The sequence below is a fragment of the Hylobates moloch genome, unplaced genomic scaffold, assembly GCF_009828535.3.
Source record: "Hylobates moloch isolate HMO894 unplaced genomic scaffold, HMol_V3 SCAFFOLD_17, whole genome shotgun sequence".
NCBI classification, from domain to species: domain Eukaryota; kingdom Metazoa; phylum Chordata; class Mammalia; order Primates; family Hylobatidae; genus Hylobates; species Hylobates moloch.
The window spans coordinates 35663616-35677879 of record NW_026652292.1 but is presented as its reverse complement, the minus strand read 5'-3'; the positions used below and the strand labels follow the sequence as shown (position 1 = coordinate 35677879).

Below are 14264 nucleotides of genomic sequence, written 5' to 3'. Positions count from 1 at the left end.
CCCATAAGGTCTGCTTTATTGAGTTATTACAAGGCTCTTATTGTTATCAGTCCCACCAGTTTGAAAAATGTGTATGCTTTTAAATAAGCATTACTTCCTGAAAATATCATAAATCAGTCCCTACATATTGCATCCAGAAGCAATCATGTTTTCTCATGAATGCTAAAGACTGTCATATCTTGACCATTTGACTGGCATGTTTTTTTTTCACATGTGGTCATGTTTCTTATACCTATAAGTCAGAATATAAGTCAGTTGCCAACAAATCTGAGGAAATCTTTTGGGCTGTTGGTTTTCCCCCATAATGCCAGGCTAAACTTTAAGCACAGATTTTTTTGATGGAAAGATGACAATCGTTTTTAAAAAGTATTACACACATTCTCCTTTCCTAAATAGAAAATACCAGACATGGTCACCTTGGTCATTGCTGATGGGAGAAAGGTTATTGTTGTGTTGATTTAGTTTGTTTGGAGTTTAGTCTGCATTTTACAGTTTTCCTGTCTTCACCACCGTGATCAGCTCTTAGCTTCTCGAGAGGGGTAATAGCTTGTATGACATAGAATAGTGAAGGCTAGGGGCTGCCCAGGACTGATCTTGAAACCACGTTTGGAAAGGAAGCACTGCTTTCCCTTATCTATAACCCTGGAAACAGATGTGTTTCAGCATTTCAGAATGTTTGGGATTTTAGAAAGGTGATGTGGTGTGATATAAATCACCATGGAGTTTGGAGCAGCATCGCATAATCTAACACATCAATATTTCTGTAGCAGAACTAATCTATGTTCATATATGGTGGGAAAAATGAAGACTATAGATACCTTTTACTAGTTCAAGTGAGATTAATACCCCCAAAAGAGTCTGATGCCAAGCTTATTAGAAAGAAGACAGGAATTGTGGACTTGAATATTTATTTGGTGCCAACTGGGGCAGTGGGAGTTGAATAGGGGTTGGCTAAGGCCTCCAAATCACTCCCTTGCTGCTCCCACTGCTGATAATCCCCTTATTCAAATCTGTTATGGTCTTGGAAAATAAGTAGCCAAACTCATTATTATTATACATAAAAGAACACAAACTTATATGAGGGGAAATATCTACTTTAACTCCTTAGAGAGGATTTTTTTCTTTAATTCCTACTACTTAATGAAATATGTCATTTACTTTCTCATGTGTATCAGTAGTACCTGAAGGCAAATTATATATATTATACTTATACCAACTCAATATAATACTCACCAGTTTTTGTTGGATGAAATAATTTTTTAACTCTTGCCTTAGTTACTTATTGGCAATAATTTATTGGCTTTCATTTTTGACAGAATTATACTGGTCCATCATAACATGGGAATGCACCTAAATAATGACATCTTATTCTCATCCATTCATACTCTCTCATTTTGGGTCTTTTGTCTCTAATGCGCTGTGGTTCTAGAGCCACTCTGCTTAGGTTGAAATCCCACCTCTGCCCCTTAGTGCTGTAAAATCTCAGGCAAATTACTTATCATCATTGTGCCTCAGTTTCTTTTTTTTTTACAATAAAATAGAAATAATAATGCCTACCTCATGGAGATAAATGGGTCCAAATATGTGAAACACTCAGAAAGTCACTGGCATACAACAAGCCCTCAATAAATATTAGCTATTATTCATTTTAGAGTATAATTAGTAAAAGACTTAGCTAAAGCTAGGTACATAATTAGTGGTCACATAGTAGGTCAAGATTTGCTGACCACTTTATAAATCAGCAATAATGACCAAGAACAACTGTAGGCAGTAAAAAGGGGAGGGGGGAGTGATGATTGCATTTATAACTTAGGTCTTTTTCTACTTACTTTTCTTTGGTTCTTTCTTCACTTTTGTTGCTGAATAACAATTTGTAAGCCTAAATCAGGTTTCAGGTGTTCATTATAATTCTTCTTAAATCTGAGTCTCCGTGAAAATGTAAGATTTGGGAGATGAACAAAAATTTGCAAAATGCACCCAGATTATAAGCATACTTTTCACCCCAATCCTGCCAAAACCCTGGGTGACTTCAATATCATGTGGACTGCCAAGTATTTCTTGTTGCCTCATAACTTCCTATACCATTTTACTATAGCCACTCTCATTTCTAGCCACCTAACCCTTGACTTTGTCTTTACCAGAGCTTTGCTGTCTCTGAAATCTGAAAATCCAACTTTTAACCCTCTCATCTTATCACAGTTGTCTAACCTCTCAGCTCCCACCCTCATTTATGCCCACAAACCTCTTCTTGGCCTCATCTAGACCTTCAGTCTTTTTGGAATCTTTTTTTCTCCTGGTGTATCTTGCTCTTCCTAATTTAAATTATTTTGTTCATCCAAGCTAGATCCATTTGACTACATTTGCCAATATTAGCAATGTCCTTGCTTACCATTCCTCCTACAATCCAGAAAAACTCTGATTTGGGATGAACCTTATTATTTTCTGCCCTACTTGTAAGCTTATACTGCTGAACACTAAAGAGAATATTACGCTAACACAAAAATGGTTAGCATTATAATTTCAGCTGAGTCCTCCACATTGTTCAGTAGGTCCGTAACACCTTCTGAGGCTTTCCTCATTCTCGTTCTTCACAGGAGCAGTCTCAATCTTTCAGCAACACCCTCAAGCCTCTTACTGTTACTCACCATTTTGATCCTGGGTTCAGCAGATGACATTAGCTCCAACTTGACAGAGAATACCCAAGTCATAGGCAGGAGCTTTCTCAGTTTTTTCTTCAAAGTTATTCTACGTACTTACTTTGCTACTCAGTCCCTCTTTACATCCTTCTATTCTCTCAGTAGGGAGTTATTCTTTCTCCTCCCTAGTCTAGATCCCACTCCAAGTACCTTGCTAGACATTCTGCTAAGACTGCACTCAAGCTTTCCTTCTTTTTCCTTCCCCTCTGGCCTTCATATATAAATATTTTTCAAGGGTCTCATCTAAAAAGAAACAAATGAAGAAACATCTCCCATCTCTATATACCCATGTTGTCTACACTTGCTATCTCAACGTATGTGCATTGCATTTATTCCCCACTCTCTGTTATCTTGTGTCTATGCATTTTTCAATCCTCTTCAAGTCTATCTCAAGCTTATTTTGAGCTCCCTTTTGGAGAATCCTTAAATAGTATTGCACTCTTTCCAGAGTTCCTACCTTGCTTCACTAATTTCTTTCTACACATTCTTCTTGAGTGATTTCCTTTTCCTTTTCTCCTATGGCTTCAATTTTCACTCTATTCTGAATGCATACAAATCCTATATTTCCAGCCCACATCTCTCTCTGAACTAGATGCTTGTATATCCAGTTGTCTGCCATTGTCACAGAGTCAACATACTACAGCTGATAACCAATCTTACTCCCAATTTCCTGCTTCTTGCTCTTGAATTCTCTGTCTTGGTAAGTGGAAATAATATCAACCTAGTCATCAAACTCAAAATCTGAAATCCCTCCTTAAGACATTCTTTACAGATTCATTTCCCTCAAAACCCACAATATCCAATCAATCTTCAAGTTCTATTATTATAATCTCCTTTAAATCTGTTTCTTATTCCCCATTCCCACTGCCACTGCCTTAAGCTCCCATCACTTCTCATGTAGGAATGACTCAAAATCGTGTTCTTAGTTTATAGCCTCTAGCTTTTCTCAACTTCAATTCATTCCCCACATTTCAGTGTAAAAAGAATAAATCTGATCACTCTCCTTGCAGCTTAAATTTGGTGAGTGTCTATCTATAGCCTGCAGTGTAAAAGTCAATCTCCTTGGCAAAGAGTACAAAGTCATTCCTGATCTGATTTTTGATTACCACTCCACACTCAGCTTTCTCCTCTGAATCCTCCATCTTCTAAAATGCTTCTCCTACAAATAAATGCAATATGCTTTGATTTTTTCTCTATATTTTGCTGTATAATATGTGCTTCTTGGTTGCTATCTCAGTCTTTTATTTACCACAGAATCCTGAAAAACTAATATCGTATACTATGCTAAATAAATGCCTACTGAATGAATAAAAAATTCATGCCAGCATATTAACACTCTAAGTTAATATTTCTAATGAAGGCAAAGAACAAATATTTAATTGGAATTGCCATTAAAGTTGACAGCAAAATTGCAAGCAGAGGCTTAATACATATTCCAACTATTCTTTCTACTGACAACTTAAGCCCGTTTAGAAAATCCAGCAGCAGATAAAGCTTATTACATACCTGGTCATTTGTCCTATGTTGATGTTTCTCAAGTGGAAAATATGTAGTCTTTCCCTATAGAAACTGCTATCTTGAAAGGGGCTCTGTTCTACAAATAAACTCATGCATTCAAGGTTGAAGTCATAGGCAGGGGTCAAATCATGAAGGCACTCATGTGCCATAATAAATTCACTCAGCATAGTCCTGAGCATAATGAGGGAGCCACTCCGGAGAGCAAGATGCTGAGAGTTTCATTTTAGAACTTTGTGTTTTGTAGAAATAAATTTTAAGGGAACAAGACCAGAGGTAATGAGAACAGAAGGAGGCTATTTTATGGTCCAAGACGCAGATGACAAAAGACTAATCTGGGTCTGTAATAGTAGAGATGAAGAAGAAGAGACAAAATCCAGCATATTTAAGAATTAAGAAATTAGTAATAAATTGGAGACAGTATAGCATATTGATCAATCACAAGGTTCTGAATTAAGATTTTCTGGGTTTAAATTTTGGTAAGTTCCTCCACTTACCATCTATGTGAATTTAGGCAACTTAGTTATCTTTCCTGGATCTCAATTTTCATCATAAAATGGCAGGATAATAGTGTACACTTCATAGGGTTTCAGAAAGATTAAATGTGTTAATAACTGTAAAGTGATTAGAACAGTGCCTATCACAAACTAAACTTTCTATAGATGGACCCTATAAAAATGGAAAGCCAAAAACAAAAAACAGAAAAACCACACACACACAACCAGTGAATTATTGGCCATCAAAAGAGATGTGGGAAGTTTGATGTGCAGGAAATCTACCAACGAAGGAGTGGGTTCTAAGAAGATAATGATTCGAATGCTGATAATTTTGAGTTTGAGTGTCTATATGAAATTAGATGGAGTTATCCTACAACAAGGAGATTATTTGAATCAAAATGGAGAGAATGATCTAAATTGTAAAAGAGATCTAGGTGTTAATTAACATACACATAATCATTGCATCTTTTTTTTTTTTTTTGGAGGTGGAGTCTCGCTCTGTTGCCCAGGCTGGAATGCAGTGGCACAATCTCGGCTCACTGCAATCTCTGCCTCCTGGGTTTAAATGATTCTCCTGCCTCAGCCTCCTGAGTAGCTGGGATTAGAGGCGTGCACCACCATGCCCAGCTAATTTTTGTATTTTAGTAGAGAAGAGGTTTCACCATGTTGGTCAGGCTGGTCTCTAGCTCCTGACCTCATGATCTGCCTGCCTTGGCCTCCCAAAGTGCTAGGATTACAGGCGTGAGCAACCACACCTGGCGATCATTGCATTCTTGAGAGTGCCTGAGATTACCCAAGAAGTGTACAATGAGGGAGAAGAGAAGAACATAGAGACTGAAGTCCTAGAGCACATAAATGTTTAAGATTTAGGCAGAGAAAAAATATTCTATAGACAATAGAGATGGATTGTACTTGCTATCCTTTACTGTCAAATTACGCCAAAACTTAATGGCTAAAGGGTTAAGAATGTGACAGTAGCTTGGCTAGATGGCTCTAGCAGAGGGGTGCCTCGAGAGGTTACAATGAATCTGTTCTTCATAGGTTTCTTCTCTCAAGTAGTGAGAGATGGCTTTGATAATAATAACTAATACGTGGTTTATGGTTTTATTATCTATTTGTACAAATAAAATTTTAATGACATCTTCAACAGTTTTCTCTACTTACTCTCTATTTACAACTGCTCTCCAAACCTCCACAACTTGAACTCTGAAATATTTCTTGATTGTGTCTATCTCTTCCATTTTTAGTGCCATAAGCAATGTTTATTTCTTTTCAAGGAGCATTATAGGAACAAATTCTTAAACAGGATAACTTCAACTGACCCTTATAATATGTCTGGCCTCCTAGAACATGCAAGCCCCTTGATCTTCTCTCTCTGAATCTAGCTTCTCCAACATCTGTTTATTCAGTACTCATAAAGAAACTTGCTTCCATCTTTGTGTTTTTCTGCCTTCTGTAATCTTGCCCCTTGGTCTCTCGTCCAAGACTTTTGCTTTTCTCTCTATGATGGTTACAAGTATTGGTCCATTTCTGAATGCTTAACATTGAGCCTAGACTTCTTTTTGCATGGATGGATTTTTGCATTTCCCAATTTGGCTTTCGTTCCTATGCTTTCTGGGATGACCCCATCCTCAGAGTTTCAGGCTGTACTCGCCACTACCATCCTGGCATAGTGAGAAAAGCTACTTTTTCCTGAGCCATTCAACAACATCCTAATTGATACCCTGACCAACAATCTGTTATATTTGAAAGTGGCTCTCTACACTGCTGAGTTGATATTTGCCTTTCTAGTCATTTCACACACAAGTGCAGGTGCCTACAAATTACACCCCCTCTATCAGAAAGCATGATGCCACCAGTATTGTTCTTTTTTCTCAAGATTGCTTTGGCCATTCCAGATTTTCTGTGGTTCCATACAAAATTTAGGATTGTTCTTTTTATTTCTGTGGAAAATGACATAAAATTATGATAGGGATTGCATTGAGTCTGCAGATCATAATGGGCAGTATTACTATTTTAACAATATTAATTCTTCCAATCCATGAATATTGGATATCTTTCCATTGATTTGTATATTTTCCATTTCTTTCATCAATGTTTTATGAATTTCATCATACAGCTCTTCCACCTCCTTGGTTAAATTTATTCCTAAGTGTTTTATTCTCTTTAATTCTGTAGTAAATGGTATTTTTAAAAGTTTCTTTTTTAGATAGTTTGTAGCTAGTGAGTAGAAATGCAACTGACTTTTGCATGTTGATTTTGTATCCTGCAACTTTACTGAATTTGTTAGTTCTACCATTTTTTGTCTTGTTTTGTTTTTTGGGTGGAGTCTTTAGGGTTTTCTACATAAAAGAATATCATCTGCAGACAATTTTACTTCTTCCTTTCTGACTTAAATGCCTTTTATCTCTTTCTTTTGCCTAACTGCTCTAAGACTTCTAGTACTATTTTGAACAGAAATAGAGTGGGCATCCTTGTCTTGTTCCTGACGTCTGATAAAAAGTTTCAGTTTTAACCACTGAGGATAATGGTCAATGTGGGCTTGTTGTATATGGCCTTTATTATGTTGAAACACATTCCTTCTATACCTAATTTGTTGAGAGTTTTTCTCATCTTTAAATGATGTTGGATTTTATTGACTGCCTTTTCTACATCTATTGAGATGATCATATAGTTTTTATCCTTCATTCCATTAATGTGGTGTATCACAATTACTGATTTGCATATGTTAAACTATCTTTGCATCCTAGATATGAATCTCACTTGATCATTGTGTATGATCATTTGAATATATTTCTGAATTCAGTTTGTTTATATTTTATTGAACATATATATACATATATGTTCATCAGGGATATTGGCTTGTAATTTTCTTTTCTTACAGTGTTCTTGTCTGGCTTTGATATCAGAGTAATGCTGGTCTTATAAAATGAATTTGGAAATATTCCCTCTTCTTCAATTCTTTGGAATATTTTAAGAAAGTCTAGGATTAGTTCTTCTTTACCTGGTAGAATTCACCAGCGATGCCTTCAGATTCTGGGCTTTTTTTTTCATGGGAGACTTTTTGTAGTACTGATTCAATCTTTTTAATCATTATTGGTCTGCATTTTCTATTTCTTCATAATTCAGTCTTGATAGATTGTATGTTTCTAGGAATGTATCCATCTCTTCTAGGTTATTCAATTTCTTTGTGCATAATTTTTCATAGTAATATCTTATGTTTATCTATATTTCTGTGGTATCAGTTGTACAGCTGTCCCTCAGTATCTATGAGGAATTGGTCCCAGGACCACTCGCAAATACCTAAATCCTTAAATGCTCATATAAAATGGTGTGGTATTTGCATATACCCTATGCTCAGCCTCCAGTATAATTTAAATCATCTCTAGATTACTTAGAATACCTAAGTAATGTAAGTGATATTTAAATAGTTGTTATACTGTAATGTTTAGAAGATAATGACAAGGGAAATAGTTTGTACATGTTCAGTACAGATGCAACCATTGTAGGCCCAACTACATTTTTGATCCAATGATGGTTGAATCCAGGGATGCAAAACCTGCAGATATGAAGAGCCAACAGTAATGTCTCCTCTTTCATTTCTGATTTTATTTGAGTCTTCTCTTTTCTTCCTGAGTTAGCATAGCTAAAGGTTTGTTCATTTTGTTTCTTTTTTAAAAAACTAACTCTTCTTTTGGCTTAGGACTGACTTGGCAATGCGGGCTCTTTTTTGGTTCCATATGAACTTTAAAGTAGTTTTTTCCAATTCTGTGAAGAAAGTCATTGGTAGCTTGATGGATATGACATTGAATCTATAAATTACCTTGGGCAGTATGGCCATTTTCACGATATTGATTCTTCCAACCCATGAGCATGGAATGTTCTTCCATTTGTTTGTATCCTCTTTTATTTCATTGAGCAGTGGTTTGTAGTTCTCCTTGAAGAGGTCCTTCACATCCCTTGTAAGTTGGATTCCTAGGTATTTTATTCTCTTTGAAGCAATTGTGAATGGGAGTTCACTCATGATTTGGCTCTCTGTTTGTGATTGGTGTACAAGAATGCTTTTGATTTTTGCACACTGATTTTGTATCCTGAGACTTTGCTGAAGTTGCTAATCAGCTTAAGGAGATTTTGGGCTGAGACGATGGGGTTTTCTAGATATACAATCATGTCATTTGCAAACAGGGACAATTTGACTTCCTCTTTTCCTAGTTGAATACCCTTTATTTCCTTCTCCTGCCTGATTGCCCTGGCCAGAACTTCCAGCACTATGTTGAATAGGAGTGGTGAGAGAGGGCAACCCTGTCTTGTGCCAGTTTTCAAAAGGAATGCTTCCAGTTTTTGCCCATTCAGTATGATATTGGCTGTGCGTTTGTCATAGATAGCTCTTATTATTTTGAGATGTATCTCATCAATACCTAATTTATTGAGAGTTTTTAGCATGAAGGGTTGTTGAATTTTGTCAAAGGCCTTTTCTGCATCTATTGAGATAATCATGTGGTTTTTGTCTTTGGTTCTGTTTATATACTGGATTACATTTATTGATTTGCATATGTTGAACCAGCCTTGCATCCCAGGGATGAAGCCCACTTGATCATGGTGTATAAGCTTTTTGATGTGCTGCTGGATTCGGTTTGCCAGTATTTTATTGAGGATTTTTGCATCAATGTTCATCAAGGATAAAGAACAAAGCTGGAGACATCATGCTACCTGACTTCAAACTATACTACAAGGCTACAGTAACCAAAACAGCATGGTACTGGTACCACAACAGAGACATAGATCAATGGAACAGAACAGAGCCCTCAGAAATGATGCCGCATATCTACAACTGTCTGATCTTTGACAAACCTGACAAAAACAAGAAATGGGGAAAGGATTCCCTATTTAATAAATGGTGCTGGGAAAACTGGCTAGCCATATGTAGAAAGCTGAAACTGGATCCCTTCCTTACACCTTATACAAAAATTAATTCAAGATGGATTAAAGACTTAAATGTTAGACCTAAAACCATTAAAATCCTACAAGAAAACCTAGGCAATACCATTCAGGACATAGGCGTGGGCAAGGACTTCATGTCTAAAACACCAAAAGCAATGGCAACAAAAGCCAAAATTGACAAATGGGATCTAATTAAACTAAAGAGCTTCTGCACAGCAAAAGAAACGACCATCAGAGTGAACAGGCAACCTACAGAATGGGAGAAAATTTTTGCAATCTACTCATCTGACAAAGGGCTGATATCCAGAATCTACAATGAACTCAAACAAATTTACAAGAAAAAAACAAACAACCCCATCAAAAAGTGGGCAAAGGACATGAACAGACACTTCTCAAAAGAAGACATTTATGCAGCCAAAAAACACATGAAAAAATGCTCATCATCACTGGCCATCAGAGAAATGCAAAGCAAAACCACTGTGAGATACCATCTCACACCAGTTAGAATGGCCATCATTAAAAAGTCAGGGAACAACAGGTGCTGGAGAGGATGTGGAGAAATAGGAACACTTTTACACTGTTGGTGGGACTGCAAACTAGTTCAACCATTGTGGAAGTCAGTGTGGCGATTCCTCAGGGATCTAGAACTAGAAATACCATTTGACCCAGCCATCCCATTACTGGGTATATACCCAAAGGACTATAAATCATGCTGCTATAAAGACACATGCACACGTATGTTTATTGCGGCACTATTCACAATAGCAAAGACTTGGAACCAACCCAAATGTCCAACAACGATAGACTGGATTAAGGAAATGTGGCACATATACACTATGGAATACTATGCAGCCATAAAAAATGATGAGTTCATGTCCTTTGTAGGGACATGGATGAAACTGGAAAACATCATTCTCAGTAAACTATCGCAAGGACAAAAAACCAAACACCACATGTTCTCACTCATAGGTGGGAATTGAACAATGAGAACTCATGGACACAGGAAGGGGAACATCACACTCCGGGGACAGTTGTGGGGTGGGGGGGAGGGGGGAGGGACAGTATTAGGAGATATACCTAATGCTAAGTGACGAGTCAATGGGTGCAGCACACCAACATGGCACACGGATACATATGTAACAAACCTGCACATTGTGCACATGTACCCTAAAACCTAAAGTATAATAATAAAAAATAAAAAATAAAAATAAAAAATTTAAAAAAACTAACTCTTGGTTTTGTTGGCCTTTTCTGTTGTTTTTCTACTACCTATTTTATTTATTTCTGCTCTGATCTTTATTATTCTCTTACTTCAATTGACTTTAGTTTAGTAAGCTTAGTTTGCCCTTCTTTTTCTAGTTCCTTAAGATGTAACGATAGATTGTTTATTTGAGAAATTATTTTATGATGTAAGCATTTATTACTATAAACTTTTCTCTTAGAACTGCTTCTGCTGCATCCCGTAAGTTTTGGGATGCCGTGTTTTCATTTTTATTTATTTTAAGATATTTTTAAACTTTTAATCTCTTCGTTGACTTATTTATTGTTCAGGAATATGTTTTAATTTTTCCATATTTGTGAATTTCCCAAAATTTCTCCGGTTATTGATTTCTGGCTTCATACCTTTGTGGTCAAAAGAGATCCTTAATGTTATTTTAATATTCTTAAAATGTTTAAGACTTGTTTTATGGCCTAATATATGATCTATCCACGAGAATGTTCCATGTGTGCTTGAGAAAAACATGTATTATGTTACTTTGGATGGAATGTTCTGTGTATATTTGTTAGGTCCATTTGGACTAAAGAGTAGTTCAGTTCCAATATTTCCTTAATAATTTTCTCTCCAGATGACCTATTGTTGAACGTGGAGTATTGAGAAGTTCCCTATTATTTTATTGCAGTTTGTCTCTCTTTTCGGATCTATTAACATTTACTTTATACATTTAGATGCTCTAATGTTGGGTGTCTAGAAATTTAAATATCCTCTTGCAAAATTGACCCCTTCATTATTATATACTGATCTTTGTCTCTTCTTACAGTTTTTGACAAGACAAAATTTTATCGGGTATGTTTAGCTATCCCCGCTCTATTTTGGCACTTAAAGGTGAAGTGAGTTTCATAGGGCAGCATATATAATAGTTGGGGCCTGCTTTTTAATCCATTTAGCTACTCTACATCTCTTGATTGAGTACATTTAAGATAATTATCGGTAGGTAAAGACTTACCACTGCCATTTTTTTCATTGTTTTCTGGTTGTTTTGTATGTTCTTTCTGGTTGTTTCTTCCTCTCTTGCTATCTTCCTTTGTGATTAGATAATTTTCTGTACTGATATGCTTTAATTCTTTGCTTTTATGTTTTCTGTGTCTATTATAGGTGTTTGCTTTGTGGTTTTCATGAGTTATCATGCAGCTTACATAAAATATCTATAGTTATAATAGGCTATTTTAAACTTTTAGCAACATAAATTCATCACATTTTTAAAACTTCTACACTTTTCCTCCCCACATTTTGTTTTTGATGTCACAATTAACATCTTTTTATATTGTGTATTCCTTAACTATTATAGCTATTATTATTTCTAATAGTGTTGTCTTTTAATTTTCATACTATAGATATACTTGATTTGTACATCATCATTATGGTGTTAGAGTATTGTGAATTTGACTATGTACTTAATTTTACCAGTGAATTTTATAATTTCATAATTTTTTTATGTTATGCATTATCATTATTTTCTTTCAACTTGAAGAACTCCCTTTAGCATTTCTTATAGGAAGTCTAGAGGTAATGAACTTCCACAGCTTTTGTTTCTCTGGGAAATATTTTATTCCCTCATCATTTATGAAGGTCAGAATTGCCAAGTATACTATTCTTGATTGCCAGTTTATTTTTCTTTCAGTACTCTTGAATATATCATCTCACTCTCTCCTGGATTCAAGGCTTTTGCTGAAAAATCTGCTAGTAATCTTATGTGAGCTCCCTCATGTGTGATGAGTTGTTCTTCTCTTGTTTTCAAAATTCTCCATATTGTACGACTTTCAAGTTTGATTATAATATGTCTAAGTGAAGAGCTCTTCATATATAGTCTATTTGGGGTTCTTTGGGCTTCATGGACCTGGGTGCTCCTTTTTTTCTCCACTTTGGAGAAACTTGTTGTCATTATTTCTTTAAATAAGCTTTCTACACTTTTGTGTTTCTCTCTTCTTTCTGGGACACCATAATACATATACTGGTTCACTTGATGGTGCCCCATAGTTCCCACAGGACTTCTTCACTATTTCTTTTTTATTTTTTGTTTTTCTGATTGGTAATTTCAAATGAACTGTCTTTGTGCTCATGATTCTTTCTTCTGTGTGATAGAATCTGCTACTGAATCTCATTAGGAAATTTTTCAGCTCAACTATTGTGTTCTTTAACTCCCTAAATTTGGTTGTTTGTGTTTTTTTATGCTTTCTATCTCTCTATTGAACTTCTAATTTTGTTCATATATTTTTTTCCTGATTTCATCTAGTCTTCTGTCTGTATTCTCATGTAGCTCACTGAGCTTCTTTAAGCTAATTATTTTGAATTCATTATCAGGCAGTTTGTAAATTTCCACTTCTTTAGGGTCGGTTACCAGTGCTTTATTTTGTTCCTTTGGTGATATCATGTTTCCCTGATTATGTGTGATCTGTGTGACCATGCATATCTGTGCCTTTGAAGAAGTAAGCACTTATTCCATTCTTTAAAGACTGACTTCAGCAGGGATAACCCTTCATTAATCAGTTTGTCTAGAGATTCTGGGCAAGTCATCTGGCATGGTCCACAAGCAGGCTTGACGCTGGAGTCCTTCGGTAGACGTGATTGGTTCCTTGGTTCACTGGGGAAGGCCTGGAGCTTGGGTTTGCTGGAGCAAGCCTGGTGCCTGTATTCATAGAGGTCAACCTAGCACTGGATCCTGGGTCCAGTGGGTCCACTGGATCTTGAGGCTGTAAGGACCATCCTGGAGCCTGAATTCATGAAGGCTGGCCTGGAGCCTGGGGCCAATAGGTCTGACTTTGCACTGGGATGGCCCTAGAGGTTGGATCCCTGGTCTCAGGCCTGATTTTTGGATTTGCAGTGGCCATTCTGGCACTGGGTGAAACTGGAGCCTGAGTCTGTAGTGACCAGCCTTTGAAACTGAGCCCCAGGTGCTGGCCTGGTGCTTGAGGTCATGGAAGCTGGCCTGAAGCTAAGGTATACGGGTGCTGACTTGGCATTGGGGTATAGCTGGAGGCTTAGTTTGCAAGTAAAATCCTGAGTCTAGGGCTACAGGGACCAGCCTCATTCTGGGCCTATCTAAAGGCTGAGTTGAGGCTGGAACCTTCGTCTGTGAAACTGACCTCGGGCCTGAGGCCACAGAGGCTGGCCTGGTACTGGTTAAGCCTGGACCCTGTATCTATAGGGTGCTGAGATGTAGCTAGAGTCAAAGGCTGAAGTTTTAGTTAATAAGTAATTATAAAAGAAGTGGTTTTCATTTTATTTTGTTTTAAAAGAGGAGTCACAAAAGCTTGTAGCAAAAATATTTGTTAGTCTGTTATATCAGGAAAGGCTTTCTTAAGAAGTAATGTTTCAGGTAAGACTTGAAATAGGAGT

General features: G+C 36.6%; 1 protein-coding gene across 1 annotated transcript in view; it reads left to right on the top strand.

Moving 5' to 3' along the window:
- C9 (complement C9) overlaps window positions 1-14264 on the top strand; it is an 80822-nt gene that overhangs the window by 31567 nt on the left and 34991 nt on the right. The gene's annotated exons all lie outside the window — the stretch shown is intronic.